This window comes from Macaca nemestrina, chromosome 7, assembly GCF_043159975.1.
Source record: "Macaca nemestrina isolate mMacNem1 chromosome 7, mMacNem.hap1, whole genome shotgun sequence".
NCBI lineage: Eukaryota > Metazoa > Chordata > Mammalia > Primates > Cercopithecidae > Macaca > Macaca nemestrina.
The window spans coordinates 50,979,434-50,997,038 of NC_092131.1; the positions used below are offsets into that span (position 1 = coordinate 50,979,434).

The following is a 17,605-nucleotide window of genomic DNA, read 5'->3' on the forward strand; positions in this document are numbered from 1 at the left end:
GAGCGGTCTGTTAGTCTGTGAAATCCATGAGTGCTGTGGTCTGAGATGGCCATAGAACACTGGGAATTCGCAGCACATTGTCTGTATGTGATGAAGTTATGGGAATGGATGAGATTGCTCCCAGGAAGACTATAGGTAGGAGGCGACTTAGTTCATGGACATAGCCCTGCGAACACCAACTTTCATGAGATGTCCAGCCTTTTTAATGGAGGAAAAAGGAGTTTCCAGAATGAAAGTAGGAAATCCAGGAAAAAGTGATGTCACAGAAAGCATGGGAGGAGAAATGGGTGGGACCGACTGCAGAGAAGACAGATTCTACAGGGAAGATAAACAAGAGAAGAGTTGAACAATGTCCAGTCAGGAGGTCCCTGGTGAGCTGAGTGACTGCAGTTTCAGTGCAGGGGTAGGTGTGGAATCCCTTTTAGAGTTGATAAGAAAATGCAGACAGGGAGCATAGGCCACTTAAAAAGCGGCATGGCTGTGAAGGAGTAAGAACTCCTTTCTGCCTTTTAGGGTCCTCCTTATATGAGATCTCTGAACTTTCCTTTACTTTCGGTATCTTTTAGGATGCCTTTGCTAGTAATTAACAGAAAAATGAACCCAGACTGGCTTAAAAAGTAAAATTCAATAGTGGATTTAGGCTACTGAAAAAGTCCAGCAATGATGTGTGCTTCAGGCATGATTTGATCAAGGCTTTAGATCCAGTTCTCATAATTTTTTCCTACGTGTCTTAGATTTGCCCTCAGACTGACTTCCCAATTTTTTAAGTTTATTTCACAAATAGTTATTGAACACCTACTGCATGCCAAGAACTTTTCTAGGCCCTTGAGATATAGCAGTAAAATACAACTGATAAAGATTCCTGTCCTTGATGCTGGGTGTGGTGGCACATACCTGTAGTCCCAGCTTCTTGGGAGGCTAAGGCAAGAGGATTGCTTGAGCACAGGAATTTAAGGCCAACCTGGGCAACTTGGCAAGACCACATGTCTAAAAATAAAGATTCTTGTCCTTGTGGAGCATATGTTCAAATGGGGAAAGATATCTTGTAAAAATGTATATACATATATACAGACACATATATAAAATCATAATATGTGACATGGTTTGGCTGTGTCCCCACCCAAATCTCTCCCATAATTCCCACATGTTGTGAGAGAGACCTGGTGGGAGGTAACTGAATCATGGGGGCAAGTCTTTCCTGTGCCGTTCTCATGATAGTGAATAAGTCTCACGAGAGCTGATGGTTTTATAAAGGGAGTTCCCCTGCACGTACACTCTCTTGCCTGCCACCATGCAAGATGTGACTTTGCTCCTCCTTTGCCTTCTACCGTGATGGTGAGGGCTCCCCAGCCATGTGGAACTGTAAGTCCATTAAACCTCTTTTCTTTATAAATTTCCCAGTCTCAGGTGTGTCTTTATTAGCAGCACAAGAACAGACTAATACAGTATGTTAAATGATGATAAAGTCTATGAAAAAAGAAAAACAGTTCAGAGTACAGAGGATTGGTAATATAAGAAGGGCTAGATTGTAATTTATAGAAGGTGGTCAAGAAAGGCTTCACCAAGAAAGTGGCATTTGAGTGGACATAAGGATATGGCAGTGAGATGCATGAATAGCTTTGGGAAGGGTATTGCAGCCAGAGAAACAACCAGCACAAAGACCACAGACGGGAGCGTCCAGCACGTCTGAACAGCATCAGGGAGGCCAGTGTAGCTGGGGTGGAATGAGTGAAGGAGTAGTAGTGGGAGATTAGATTAGGGAAGCAATAGAGGCCCAAATTTATGAGCCCATGGCAAGGGCTTTTCATCAGCAGAATGTTGAGCCCAAGAGTAAATGATACAACTCAAAGTGTAAGAGGATCTCCCTGGCTGCTGTGTTGAAAAGGGACTGTAGCGGAGTGAGAGCGGTATCTGAGAAACCACTCAGGAGGCTCTTTCAATAACCCAGGGAAGTGGTGATAGTGGCTGGGCTGGGGTGGTTGCTGTGGAGGTGATAGACATGGTAGGATTTTGGAAAAGTTTGAACATAGTGCTAACGGGATTTGCTGACAGAATGGATGGAGAGGACAGAAGAGTCGAGAATCACTCCAGGCATTTCTGCCTAAGCCACTATCTGAGATGGGGAAGGCTGTGGGTAGGAACAGGTTTGGGAGGAAGATCCAGACTTGAGTTTTGGACGTGTTAAATTTTAGAAGCCTATTAGACATCCTGGGGTAGCTGTTAAGTGAGCAGAGGGCTCTAGGAGTCTGCATTTGGAAGATAAATATAGACAGGTGATATCTATTTCAGATTTGAAAGCAGGCACATAATATTAAAGTCTCAAGACTGAAGGAATCACCAAGGAAGTGAGAGTAGGTAGAGAAGGAAAGAAGACCAAAGACTGAGTCGTGGATCCCTCAGACACTGAAAGGCCTGGAAGAAGAGTGGACTGGAAAAAGAGACTAAGAAGTCTCATGATAGAAAGAAACTGGAGTGGGAGAGATAGGGCATCTTTCAAACATAAGTACCAGATTTCCCTCTGGCTGGATTGAATTAGGTTATTTGAATCGGTCCCTCTAGCCGATGGAAAATAGTAGACAAAGTCCATTTTTTAACTAATCATTTGAAAAGGTCTTGGTTTGTGCAGAAGGGCTTATACTTATGGGGACTCTTTTTAACTAATCATTTGAAAAGGTCTTGGTTTGTGCAGAAGGGCTTATACTTATGGGGACTTTTTAAAACTAATCATTTGAGAATATCTTGATTTGTGCAGAAGGGCTTATACTTATGGGGACTTACCTGTGGAACTTACTCCCAGAACTTACTCCCTCCCCGGGGGGGTGGTCAATTCCTCACAATCCTACCCGATGGTAAAACTGAATATTGGGAAGTGAAGGATAAAGCGAACCCACCATCTTGCCACACATTTTCCGGGGGATCAGTTTTTCTCATGTACCCACAGATCCTTTCGTTCATATTAATAGTTGTATACTTATTATATTAAAAAACAGTTGGCTGTTTACTGATTTCTGCCCAGATTATAAGCTTTTTGAAGAACTGTGTCTTACTCATCTTTGAACCCCAGGACCCCTAGCCTCAGTGAATATTTGTTGAAGTGAGTTAAATATGAACATGTGAGAGTGTGTGCACGTCTGGTTTCTGTGGGTCCTCCTGGGTGACGTTAAACCTCAAAGTTAGAAGAAAAAATTTTAAACCCTTAGAATAGTTTCTGATCCATCTGTAAAATGTAATGTAACCACATAGACCATCACCTTATTAAATTTAATGTATGAAACTATTTCTTAATCGTTGTGGCTGCAAGGACAATCAGTTCTTAAATAGTTTTGAGACAGAGAAATTTAAAAGAACCCTTTGGTATTTTGGGTACACACACACATATACGCACACACGGAACTTATAGTTGAGAGTTCATAAAATAGCCTAATGAACCTATACTGTAAGGACCTATAAGCTGATTGTATATGTTTTGAGCTGGATATTTATGTCCAGCCCCCTCCAATTCATATGTTGAAACCCTAGCCCCCAGGGTGATGGTATTTGGAAGTCAAGCCTTTGGGAGGTAATCAGAGTAAGATGAGGTCCTGAGAGTAACATCCTCATGATGGGTTAATGTAGTTGTAAAAAGAGGAAAACAGTACAAAGTTTCAGTTAGATAGGAGGACTAAATTATTGTGTTCTACTGAAGAGCATAAAGAGTATAGTTAATAATAATGTATTGTGTATTTCAAAATAGCTAAAAGAAAATTTTAAATGTCCTTACCACAAAGAAATGATAAATATTTGAGGTGATAGATGTGTTAATTAGCCTGATTTCAATATACATCCTTCTACAATGAATTCATGTATCAAAACATCACATTTAGTCTATCAATAGATACAATCATTAATTTGTCAAATAAAAAGATGATAATACTTTTTCATGTTTATTTTTTGAGATGGAGTCTTGCTCTGTTGCTCTGTTGCGACTAGAGTGTAGTGGCTCAATCGTGGCTTATTGAAATTTCAGCCTCCCTGGCTCAAGAGATCCTTCTGCTTCAGTCTCCTGAGTAGCTGGGACCACCGGCACATGTCACCATGCCTGGCTAATTTTTAAAAATATTTTGTAGAGATGGGTCTCACTGTGTTGCCCAGGCTAGTCTCGAACTCCTAAGCTCAAGTGATCCTCCCACCTCAGACTCCCAAAGTGCTGGCATTATAAGACATGTGCCACCATGCCCAGCCACAATAAAACTTTTTTTAAAAAAACAGGAGAAGAAAAGCTATCACTGCAAGTGCTCTGCTATAGGTGTTTTCTCTATGTCATTATGATCTTTTGTTAAACATGATTTTTCCCATAGCTTATCTGAATCTATACAGTGAGCTATATTATTAAAGCATTCTAGCTAACTTTGTGCTTGGCCACAAGTAAAGCAACCTAGACTTTCTTAGAAGAGAATAGAAATACCAGAATATTTCTTCTGTCTAGTATTTGAGTGAAAAAAAAAACAATGGCAAAACATAAAATAGAACATCCAAAACACTATCAAGTATATTATATTCATTCATTCAGTCTATCATTGACTTTGTATTTTTTGGAAATATTTTTCCCTTGTTAACTTTTCCCATGGACATATTAGACTATATTTATCCACATGGATATTTTTGGAAATGTAAGCACTAATGTAACTTCTTTGAATTACAAAAGATTCTGAAGGTTTGTGTGTTTGTTTTTAGAAAATGATGGGGATACCTTAGGAACAATCTTTTTGAACATTTGAAGGCATTTGATACACAAAAATATTTGATTCTTATCAAATAAATTGTCAGTATTTAAACTTTCCCTTTGAAGACAAGCTATTTAGTTCTTATAAAAAGCAAGCATTGCTTTTTATAAGATATAAAGGATGAAGATATAAAGAAACACCAGTCACAGCTATGGAATCTCTAGGCTTAACCTGGACAGGGTGCTTGACAGTTCTTGGGTTATTAAGCGAGTCACCAGTTGTGCTAGGCCAGACTCTCTTTACAGTGAAATAAAAAAGAGGACACATCTGAAAAACCAGATAATATAATGAATAAGACATTTGGTAAATAAGAGCAATTAAAAATCAAAAACAGCACACATCTGAAAAAACAGATAATAGAGCAGGTAAGACATTAGGTAAATATGACCAAATAATTGTGTTGTAAACCTCTACCTGAATCAGGCATCCAGGAGGCAATTCTACTTCAAGTGCTTTTTTTCCCTCCCTTTACTAGATCTAGTTAGACTTTTGAAAAATTAAGGTAAACTCCAGAGGTCACGAAGAAGTTGCCTTGTTGTGTTCTCTGGCCTAGAATGAGGCTGGAAATTGGGCGTGCACTTTCAGTTGGACGTTTCCTTAGCACAGCCCCCTTCTCCATTTCTGAGGTGACCCAACGAAGAAGAAATGGGACAGCAGAGAGTTAAAAGTGCACAAGGCAGATGCCATGAGAGATCACATGTTCTCCCTGTTGGACAGACAGGAGCCATGAGCAGACATGAGCTGGCTGTTTGGTCAGTGGGGCAGCGCTGCTTGGTGGCAAGGAGAACGGGTCTGTTTTATGCTGTTTTATTCTCTATTCACTTGCAGGGCGTTTGGATCTGTCTCTCTCTCTCTCTCTGTTTGTTTTTTGGTTTTTTTTTGTCCTTGAAAATGGCATTAAGTGATTCTGTGTATGTGCATTTGAGGAAGCCAGTGCAATATCCTATTAATCCACTGAGTAACTTCAACAACTTGAACATAATCAGAGCATGGTTGGTGACCACACTGGTCGGTTCGTGAGAGCTTTACTGAAGGGCCACGCAAGTCCTTCCATTTAAGGGATCTCCCCTTCTGTGGTCACCCATGCCTCCTTTGCCCAACAGCTTGGCGGCCTCCCTGGGGTCCATTGTAACCATCCTTCCAGGACACTGGGTCGGTTCAGGGGGCAATTGTTGCCTTCTTCTCCCTCCAGGGAGCAACTTCTCTTCATAAGGATTCTTTTTCCCAGCAAGAAAAGATGACCTGGAAATTTGATAGTGCCAGAGTTACAAACTATACTTTCTCAAGAGAGAAATATTACCTTTTAGAAACTAGCTTTTATCCTGCTGGGAAACTGTACTGTGTTGCGGGGATTGTCTCTTATTAGAGCCGTGTGAGCTGGGGGAAGCATGTAGGGCTATCTTCCACACACCAAAAAGACTGCAGGAATCGTGTATGACCCTGAAAAGAAACTGCCATAGTACTTAGTGGGGAGGTAGGGAAAGACAAAGATGTCAACATAAGCCAGTACATTCCTTGCGCAGAATGAGCCTGCATACTCTTAAACACACCGGGAGAAGAGTTCTCAAGGTTTTGAAACTCCTAGTGATGGTGGAGTTCTTGGCTCACTTCCTAAAGCATTATGAGGCATTATAAACGTCCTTCGAATTCACGCAGTCCCATAAGAACACCAACAAAAAAATTGTTATGGGGATTTTAGTATTTAATCTTCAGGGGGTCCAAAGCCTTATTTGCCATTTCTCAATAAAAAACAAATCTTTATCCTAAGACTAGGGTAGAGGGGATTGGGAAATCATTTTGTAACAAAAAGGTACTACTCCATTAGTCAAATAGTATTCATTGAGCACTCACTATGTGCCAGGCATTGTAGCAGGGGGTGGGGTCCTGAGGGTGACCCTGGCAAGCCTGGGCCCTATCCTCATGACACTTACATTCTAGTGGGCAGCAAAGGTGCAGAGCAAGTGTACTGAGCTAGTTGTGTAATAGAAGACACGAGGTTAGCTTACAGTCTCCCAATTCAGAGATCTCGAAGAACATCTTCTTGTTGGATTTAGACATGCAGTATCCTGGAAGAGGACTGCAGTCTTAAAAATGCTCCTGATTTCGCCGGGTGAGGTGGCTCACGCCTGTAATCCCAGCACTTTGGGAGGCCGGGGCGGGCGGATCACGAGGTCAGGAGATCGAGATCATCCTGGCTAACACGCTGAAACCCCGTCTCTACTAAAAACACAAACAATTAGCCGGGCGCGGTGGCGGCGCCTGTAGTCCCAGCCACTCGGGAGGCTGAGGCAGGAGAATGGCTTGAACCCGGGAGGCGGAGCTTGCAGTGAGCTGAGATCCGGCCACTGCACTCCAGCCTGGGCGACAGAGCGAGACTCCGTCTCAAACAAAACAAAACAAAACAAAAAACCCTCCTGATTCATTCTTTCCCAGCAAGATGCTCTTGGGACATGTAGGACCTTGGGCAACACTTATTTCTTCTTAGGGAATCTGAATGTCTCTGTTATTCCTACGAAATACCTCACTGAGAATGTATGTTGCCTTAAGAAGCTGTTATATAGTCTTCTTTGGATTTTCAGATATACCTCTTCCCACACCATCGTTTCACAATCTGTTTTTATTCTATAAAGTTTTTTATCATCTCAAAAATCTATGTCTGTCTACAAGTTAAGCTAAGTATCTCCAGATAACTCTCCCAGTCAGAGATACAAGATCTCAATTTCTAAAAAATAATAAATGTTCATATCAGCAAACTTGGACAATGCCCACTTGTACCAAAACTATGAGCAGGTACATTTATTTTCTTCAACTGAAAATCTGTGCTAATAATTTTAAGTTTACTTTTACATTTTAATTAGGGAAATTTTCAAATATACACAAAAGTGGAGAAGATAGTTTAGTGAACCCTAATGTACCCATTACTAAGCTTCAAGAGTCATTACAATTTTGCCAATTTTATTTCATTGATATAGCTTCCCCCACCAAGTACAGACACCTTTTTTCCCTTTTAAATTTTGGAGTATCAAAATCAAATTCCAGACATTGCATAATTTCAATCACAAATATCTTAGTAGAGAGAGAAGGATACTTTAACTGTAACATGCCATTACTACAACTAACAGAATAAACAAAAAAAATTTTAGTATCATGTAACATGACCCAGAATCAAGTTCCTCTGACTGACCTAAAATATGAATTTTTATAGTTTGTTCAAATCAGGATCTAAAATAGGACCAAACATCATACTTGCTTGTTATATTTCTTAAATTTCTTTTAATCTATAATACATCCCTCCTTCCGTTTTTTTGCACCATTTAGTTTTTAAAAGGACTAGGTCTTTTTTTTTTTTTTTTTTTTTTTTGAGACAGAGTCTCGCTGTGTCACCCAGGCTGGAGTGCAGTGATGGGATCTCGGCTCACTGCAACCTCTATCTCCCAGGTTCAAGCAGTTTTCCTGCCTCAGCCTCCTGAGTAGCTGAGACCACTGGCATGCACCATCACACACAGCTAATTTTTGTATTTGTAGTAGAGACGGGGTTTCACCATTAAGAGATGGTAGCAACCATCTCTTGACCTCGTTATCTCTTAACGAGGTCAAGTGTTGGGATTACAGGCGTGAGCCACCATGCCCGGCCTAATCTTACTGATTTTCTCACATTCTGATTTGTCTATTAGCTCCCTGGTGACATTGTTCAGCTTATTTTTCTATCCCCCTATATTATTTGTTAACTGTTAGGTATATAAACTTGATTAGATTTAGGTTTCCCACCTTCCTTCCTTCCTTCCTTCCTTCCTTCCTTCCTTCCTTCCTTCCTTCCTTCCTTCCTTCCTTCCTTCCTTCCTTCCTTTCCTTCTTTTCCTTCCTTCCCTCCTTCCTTCCTGTCTTTCTTTCTTCAAGAATATATATGGGTAGTGCCAGGTACATCCTATTGTATCACAATACAAGACACATAATGTCTGATTGTCCCACTTTTAGTGGTGCTAAAGTTAATCCAGGGCCCCAAGTGTTGCCACACTGATACAACCATTATAAAGTTCCCCATCAATTTTTCACCTCATGGCTTTCATATTCTTTGATGATCTTTGCATGGATCCATTTTTTTTTTATCATGAATGAATTTCAATTATAATATTACATTTCATCAACCATTATTTTGAATCTCAAACTATCTTAGTAAATTTTTCTAATAGAAATATCCTACATAGTACTATATTGAATTTTTAATTTAAATGTTTTATAATTATGAAATGTATTCACTACAGAAAGTTTGGCATATGTAAAGTATAAATTTGAAATAAAGTCACCCCCAATTTTTCCACCAAAAGATAATCATTTCTAGAGTTTCAACGTATTCATTTTGATCTTTCTTTCAGACAGCATATTGGAACAAAACAGGACCACAGTATACTATGTTTGTACCCTTTTTGCTCTTAGTAATCTATTTTGGACATCTTTTCATATTAAAAAATACCAGATTCACACCGTTACTTTTAATGGCATATTTTAATTTACTTGAAACATATTCATAAACATGAAACATTGGAATGAAAGATGCTAAAAAAGTTTAAGCTTTTGATATTTATTTTCAAGATTCTTACTAAAGAGTTTTCCCATCTGAAATGTGTTATGAGTACTAATTTCTCTACATCTTTGGTAACACTGAATATTATAATTTTTGTAGTTTTTGCTAATTTGATATAAAAAATGTTTTCTGCCCAGTTATATGGTTTTGATTAATTGCCAGAGATTAAAGTTATTCATATGTTTGTTATTTATTTGTATTTTTCTTCTGTGAATTTTCTATTTATTTATTCTGTCAATTCTTCTATCAGCATGCTTATACTTTTATTTCTATTTCAGATATTTTCTTTTTCTTATTCTGATATTAGGGTATGAGAAGTACAAAAGATGTACAAGTACCAGAAAATTCTGTATAACTTTGAGGTAGTTTAAAAAAATACAAGAGAACAAAACAATTTTTTTAGTAATATTCATCTCTACAGATCTGACTGTCCACTTGAAACATCGCTGTAGAAGTGGTAAAAAATGATTTCATTGTGATTATGTTAAAATTTTTTATGTTTCTTTCACTTGTTTTAGGAAATCTGCTTTCTGACATTTATACTGGATGGACTCTTCACCTCTATTTTGCTGAGGCCCAATTCCCTGCCTCTTCAGGGCTTCAATGATGACATTTTTGTTTTTACAGTCAGCTTGTGATGTTTTGTCCAAAGGAAGATTCTGAAAACAGCTTCAGCAGCAAGAAAAGCTGGATATAAATTTATTGTTATTGTCCTTTCCAGTGTAAAAAAAAGTTGAAAAATACTGATGACTTTTTCTTAGTGTTAATTTCTCGTCCTACAAGGATTTAATTTCATACTCAGGCTGAGGATGAATTATCTTTGATGCGGCTTTTTCCCCCCCCCCCAAAGTATTTTTTAAAAGCTTTCTTGAAAAGATGAATTCTTCTTCCTAGCCCTAGGATTCTGAGTAAAGATGACATCCTGGAACAGGAGAAGTCCAGGTTTATCTTTCTACTTTCTTACCTAGTAACCTGTTGGACTTAGAGAGTTGAGATCTCCACGGATGTTCAGTAAATCTAGGAATGGCTGAAATTAAAAACAAAAACAAAAACAAAAACAAAACTCACTTTATTTAGTTACAGATAATAATCACAATGCCAGAAGGTTATAGACACAAAGGCCAAAAGAACAAAGGAAAGCCACATCAGAGGCTGCCTGACAGCTTAAGACCTTTTTTTCCCTCTGCTTAATAAGAAATAAGTTATCATTGTCATCATCTTCCAAGCACCTCTCCTTTTTCTTCTCTTGCCCCTCTTAACCTCCTTGGGAGACTTGTCTCCTCTTGATGTGAAGTAATGTGATGAATGGTGAAAGGGCTTGGAAAGCTTCTGGGTTTTAAAACTGCCAGGAGAAGAGTAGGTTTTGGGGCCCCTAGGAAAATCCTCACCCACTTCACATGTCTGTCAGCCTTCCTGTGCTTCTCCCAGTTTCTGTTCTTGTTCTTCATTTCTTTTTGTGTTTCCTTATTTTATTGAGGCCACCTGTTGCTTTTCCACAAGGCATGGCCCTTCCTTATATAATGATGGGAGTTCTCATTTGCTGTTTTTATCTAAGGTAGCTTAGATGGCTCTGGGATATCTCCATTTTTCTTCAGTACTTTTATTTTTTGTTTTAGTCTCTTTTCTCTCTCCTGAATTTCATATTTGTCATCGTAGTAGCAGATGAATGGAGATATTGGAGACGGGTCATACACTTCTCTTTCTGGACACTTGTGCCCAGAATTGCCTTTTGCATGCAGTGACAGTAATATGCTAAGGCTGATGGTCTTGAAGGGGTCTTTGGCTTTTTGGATGGTCCAGATTTGGTCGTTAGGTGATACTGCCCCCAGATTTCTGTGCAAGTATCTGTATAGTGACCTAGCATATGACATCAGTCACACTGTTTATCCCAGGAATGTCTGAAAAGACATGAGTGGTCCAACATCTTAGGCACAGGACAGTATTCGCAAAGGGGGGCTGGCCAGGAATACAGGAGATGTCCTCTCCCGGAGCACAGGAAGCAGCGACGAACTTTTCCTGGTAAGGGGCAGTTTTTTGTTAAATGGCCACATTTGTCACAATTTCTACAGATAATGTTTTTGTTGGCTGAATAATATCTCTGGGTGTGTCTTCCAGGTGATTTGTTATTAGCTATCTCGGCCTCAATGTCTTTGTCACTGATGAACCAGTTTATATCATCTTCTTCAATAACAGAGTTTTCACATCCCGCAACGTTGAGAAGGATATCATCATCTCTATCATCTACTTCACATCCCAGTAGCATCCAGCTTTTCACATTATTGCCTTCTGAAATGGTGCTTTCTTCCTCTTCACTTGAACTGACGGCTATAATCATGAGCTCTCAGATTACACCTGATCTCTCTTCAATATCACTCTTGCATTTCTTATCAACCAGCTCATTAGATTGAAGAGAAGCAGAAGGACCATGGGTATTTTCTTATGCTTGAACTCTAACATTCTTTCCTTTACATCTATAAATACTATCTTCATCAGATAGTGATGACCTCTGAGCCATCTGACAGCTGGATGACCTCACTATCTGAAAGGACAATTAGCCTCTTCTGATTTGGTTTACTACTCGAAGATTCCAAATTCCCAGAGTTCTTTCCTTCATGTTCTTCTTCCCTGATGACATCACCAAGATCTTGGGCATAATAAATTCAGCTATAGAGTTGAAATTCCACCTCACTATCAACACTCATTTCACTAGATAACTCGTTTTGATAAAGATCATATTCGTATGGTTCTATAATCTCACAGCCACCAAACATCATAAAAAGTCAGTAACCTTGATGTGCTGGCTGCAACCTACTTTTCTTAATAAATTATAATGATGTAATATTAATCATTTATCTGTCATATTTCAAATATATTTTGCCAGTTTGTCATTTTAAAATTTTTGTTTATGACTTTTTAATGTTCAGAAATTTTAAATATTTATGTCATCTATTAAAAATAATATCTATTTTTTTGTGTGATTTCTTCCATGGCATTAATATTCCCCATCTCAAGATTGGTGTAAATATTTGCCCATAATTCCTTCAACAGTTTTGGGGTTTTGTTTTCATATTTTACCTTCAATTCCTTAGCCTATGTTGAATTTTTTGGCTGTAATTTAATGTAAAGATCTGATTGGATTTCACCACCACCCTCCATCCCCCACATATTCTCATTTTCCCCACCTCCATTATTTGTTTGAATAATCTATTCCAACTGATATGCTTTTTCTTTCTTTCTTTTTGTTTTTTTTTGAGTTGGAATTTCACCCTGTTGTCCAGGCTGGAGTGCAATGGTGCGGTCCCTGCTCACCACAACCTTGGCCTCCCGGGTTCAAGCGATTCTCCTGCCTCAGCCTCCTGAGTAGCTGGGATGACAGGCGCCCACCACCATGCCCAGCTAATTTTTGTATGTTTAGTAGAGACTGGGTTTCACCATGTTAGCCCGGCTGTTTTCAAACTCCTGACCTCAAATGACCCACCCACTTTGGCCTCCCAAAGTGCTGGGATTACAGGCGTGAGCCACCACACCAGCCTGATACGCTTTTAATGCATTCGTTTCTGAACTATCTTTTCTGTAACAATGATCTGTCAGACAGTACTTATACTAGTAACACACGTAAATGTTGCAGCTGTAGTATGTTTTAAGATCTGGAGAACTTTCCTTATATTATAGCTGCTTTCTTAACTACCTATTTAATATGTATTAAATAGGTATTTCTTAATACCTATTTACTGATGACTCCCAGCTTATGTCTGGCTCTAATTTCCAGAGTTGTACGTCTATATATCTATTCAACCTCTCCTCTCAAATGGGTAATAGACATCCATTCATTCATTCAGCAGTATTTATTAAGCACCCACTCTCTTCCAGGCATTTTTCTAGGCACTTGGAATAAATCAGTGAATCACACAATGATCCCTGCCAATTAATTAACAGATTGATTCTTACAACAACTTTATGAAGCAAATAAATTATTATTTCTATTATAGTTCACGCATGAGGAAAATGACACACAGAAAGGTTAAATGACTTACTCAGGGTCACACAGCTAGTAGGTGGTGAATCTGGGATTCAAACTCAAGTCATTTCTTCCAGAGTCCTTGCCTTTAATCACTTTCTCAAACTCAACATGTCCAAAACAGAAGTATGGATTCCTCTGTCACATTTAGTTCTCAGGCTTTCTCCATTTTAATAAATGACTATACCATTCAAGCGTCTACCTGCTTGAGTCAAAAACCTAGGAATCGTTCACGACTCCCTTTTCCCTCACTCTCCATATTCAGTAGATTAGCAAGTTCTGTCAATTTTATCATCAGCAAATACATCTCTAATTCCACCACTTCTGACCATCTGTGGTGCTCCAACCTAGACCAAGCATTGTCATTTTCTGCCTGCGCCATTACACCTTCTAAAGATTCTCCCTATTTCTGTTCTTTCCCTTTTCACACAACTGGCAGTGAAGACTTCAGAAAATATCAATAACATCCTGTCACTCTCATGATCAAAATACAGTCAAATTATACTATAAACACAGAGAAAAACAGAAATTGCCCCACCCTTCCCCCACTTCGTGGTACCTGTTCCTCAGTGGCAACTGCTCTGTGTTGTTTTGGCTCTTTCTTCTGTCATTTACATCCATATCTCTAAAGTACGTACTAATACAACTAGTTTTAAAATTTCAGTTGTGGACACCATCAGTCAATTTCAATGACTTCCTAGTAGAGCAGAGGAATATTTAGCTCTTCTATAACTACCTGCACCCCAAACACACACTTCCTCTCTTTTCCACCAATGTAGGTATATCTCAACTTTTATTATTTTGGTTACATTATTTTGACTATGCAAATATTATTCATACTTCCTTAGTGTACTAGGACTTGACTTCTTATTTTTGTGAAACTTTTTGTTTTACTTCCTTTTTATAAAACTTTTCCTAGACTTAATAATTGCTTCATTTTTTCTTTGCTTGTATTTCTTCCCCAGGTACTTAACACTAATTCTTATTCAAACTCTCCGGTAGAGCTGTAAATCTCTTCTCAATGTAACCAGGTATATAGAATAATCTATAAATTCATTTTTTCCCCTGGAAAACATCCTCTTAGATCCCTTCTTTCTCTATGATCTGCCACACTACTGTCGTTTTGTGAGTCTGCTTCATGATCTTCCCAGGAATTCTGTTGCTTTTTAACCTGTTTTTAGCTCTTCTTAATCTGTATCTCATGTCTTACTCTCATTTGGCTTAAATTTATTTCAAAGGAATACATTTTCCAGTAGCTTTCTGAGGAAGTAGGCATGAATGGTGAAATAAAAATATGCTTCTTGGCCAGATTCGGTGGCTTGTGCCTGAAATCCCAGCACTTTGGGAGGGCAAAAATTAGCTGGATGTGGTGGCGGGTACCTGTAATGCCAGCTACTTGGGAGGCTGAAGCAGGAGAATCTCTCGAACTCGGGAGGCAGAGGTTGCAGTGACCTGAGATCGCACCACTGCACTCCAGCCTGGGCAACAGAGTGAGACTCTGCCCCCAAAAACAAACAAACAAAAAACAAAAACCACTTCTTGTAACTCCTCATAATTGATCATTACTGTAATTTGTTACAAAATTCTAGATTTGATATCATTTTGATTTGAATCATTATGATTGAGTGTTCTGATGTCCTTCCAATTCTTGATCCTTTATAGCCCTTCTGCTTTTTTCTATGAGTTTTTAGAAGCGTCTGTTTATTCCTGAAATTCTCATATTTCACATTTTCATCCCCCTCAAAGGTTTCTTCATGTCACTGGGTAATTCATTTTTTTCTTCTCCCCCAAACCACCTCCTTATAGATTTGGGACAAATTTGCTCTCTGTCCCTATAAATTATTTTCTATAATTTCATAAAAATGGAATAATATATAAAATCACTTCCGTACTTGGCTTCCTCAGCATAATTATTTTGAGATTTATCAGGTTTTTTAAATGTATCAGTAGTTTCTTTTCATTGATGAGTAGAAGTCAGTTACATGGATTTACCACATTTTGTTTATCTCTTCACCTAGTCATGGACATTTGGGCTGTTTCCAGTTTTTGCTATTCATAATAAAACTGTCATAAGCATTAGTGTACAATTCTTTCATTAGACATATATTTCTTTTTTCATCAGTTAATATTTAGAATTAGAATTGTTTAATCATATAGTAGGGGCTTCTTTAAATTTTTAAAAAACTGTCAAAAGTTTTCCAAACTTGTACTATTTTACGTTTTCACTGTCACTGTATGAGATTTCCAATTGTTGTATATCCTTGGCATTCTCGGTCTTCTCAATTGTAGTAAATTCTAGTGGATATATAGTTCCATCTCACTGTGATTTTAAATTACATTTCCCAGGTAGCTAATTACTTTGAGCATTTATTCGTGTTTGGTTTTTTTTGTTTGTTTTTTTTTTGAGATGGAGTCTCACTCTGTCACCCAGGCTGGAGTGCAGTGGCACGATCTCGGCTCACTGCAAGCTCCGCCTCCTGGGTTCATGCCATTCCCCTGCCTCAGCCTCCCGAGTAGCTGGGATTACAGGCATGTGCCATCACATCACATCCAGCTAATTTTTGTATTTTTAGTAGAGGCTGGGTTTCACCATGTTGGCCAGGCTGGTCTTGAACACCTAATCTCAAGTGATCCATCCATCTTGGCCTCCCAAAGTGCTGGGAAAGCCACTGCACCCGACCCATTTGTATATCTTCTTTTGTGATTTTTTTCTATTCAAATATTTGGCCCCCTTTTTTTATTGGGCTGTTTGTTTTCTTATTGTTGAGTTACGAATGATATTTATATAGCTGAGATGCAAGACCTTTGTCAGATATGTGCATTGCAAATATTTTCTTGTAGTCTGTGGTTTGTCTTATGTGTTGTAATCTGCTTACATTGTTGTTGGAAATTATCTTTCAAAGAGCAAAAGGTTTCAATTTTCACATGTCATATAGGTTTTATAGCTATGTTCTTAAATAAATGCCTTAATATTCTAAGTTATTTCATTATTCTAAATGAAATTTTTGCATCATTCTGTTGCTTTTTATTGCTATAATAATAAGTCATATGTACGTTATAACTGAACACCTCGCCAGGTCCCCCATTCAGTAGTTTTTAAACTTATGTTTCTTAGGTATTCAACTATATGATCAGCAAGAACAAATACATTGAGCTTTTTTATTTTCTGGTATCTATATTGGTTATTTCCATTTTATTTTCTTCTCCTAATATTTTTTCTTAAACCTACAAAACAACATTGAATTGGCTTTTTTCTGGTTTTAATAGGACTGTCCTTTAGTGTTTTATCATCTAGAAAGTCATTTGCATTTAATTTTTAGCCAATAATTATAATTGTGTTCACATAGTTTTGATCTGTTCTATGTAGAGGTTTTTGAAATTAGAAATCACTATCAAATTTTATTAAAGGTGCTTTAGTATTTGATATTATTTTTCTTACATAATATAATAAATTATATATATATATGTTTTTAATATTGAACCCTTGCATTGTTGGATGGCCATATAATATTATTCTTTTAATATATTGCTGGGTTCAATTTGTTTATATTTCATTTAGAATTTTTACATTAATACTATAAATTAGATTACTGCTCCCTCTCCCATGGTGATCTCTTCTTCTTGACTGTCTTTAACAAATTTTAGTATTACACTTATATAAACATCATAAAACAAATTGGGGTGCTTTCCATCTTTTATTATAATCTGAAATAATGTAAACGATATTAGAATTATCTCTGCTAACTGTTAGATTGCATTCAGCTGTAAGATCAACACTTTTAATTTTTAAATTTTTTAAAACTTTGAGACATGTATTTACTTTCCCACATCACCAATCACGGCCTAGTATGATTATGAGTGGCTAAGTCTTATATCCCTTCAGGAAAACATAGCACTATTGAATGACTATGGCATCCTATGGAGAACTTCAATCTCTTGTCATAGCCTTTAGAGTTCCTGGCTTCAAGGCCTGCAAACTCTCTTTGAACGACCTACTGAATACTTTTTTTTCAATAAAAAAGCTTCAGCTATTAAATAATCAGATTTTTTTTAGTGCCACATCTTCAATTACCTTTGTAATAGTTTATATATTAATTACTCTTTTAAAGTTTTTTAATTTCTTCTTGGGTTAATTTTGCTCATTTTGTTAGTAAGTCATTTCTTCTAGGTTATCAAATTGCTGTCACAGACTTTTACATGGTGTATTCTTATAATTATTTTCATCTCTTTTGTTTTGCATTT

General features: G+C 37.8%; 1 non-coding gene and 1 pseudogene across 1 annotated transcript; both read right to left on the reverse strand.

Moving 5' to 3' along the window:
* Positions 1 to 9,280: 9,280 nt before the first annotated feature.
* On the reverse strand, positions 9,281 to 12,119 carry LOC105473728 (zinc finger CCHC domain-containing protein 7 pseudogene; annotated as a pseudogene).
* A 5,111-nt stretch (positions 12,120 to 17,230) lies between these two features.
* LOC112425199 (small nucleolar RNA SNORA25) lies at positions 17,231 to 17,357 on the reverse strand. Its single transcript, XR_003016266.2, has one exon. It is a non-coding gene; the product is annotated as a small nucleolar RNA SNORA25 (small nucleolar RNA).
* Positions 17,358 to 17,605: the final 248 nt, after the last annotated feature.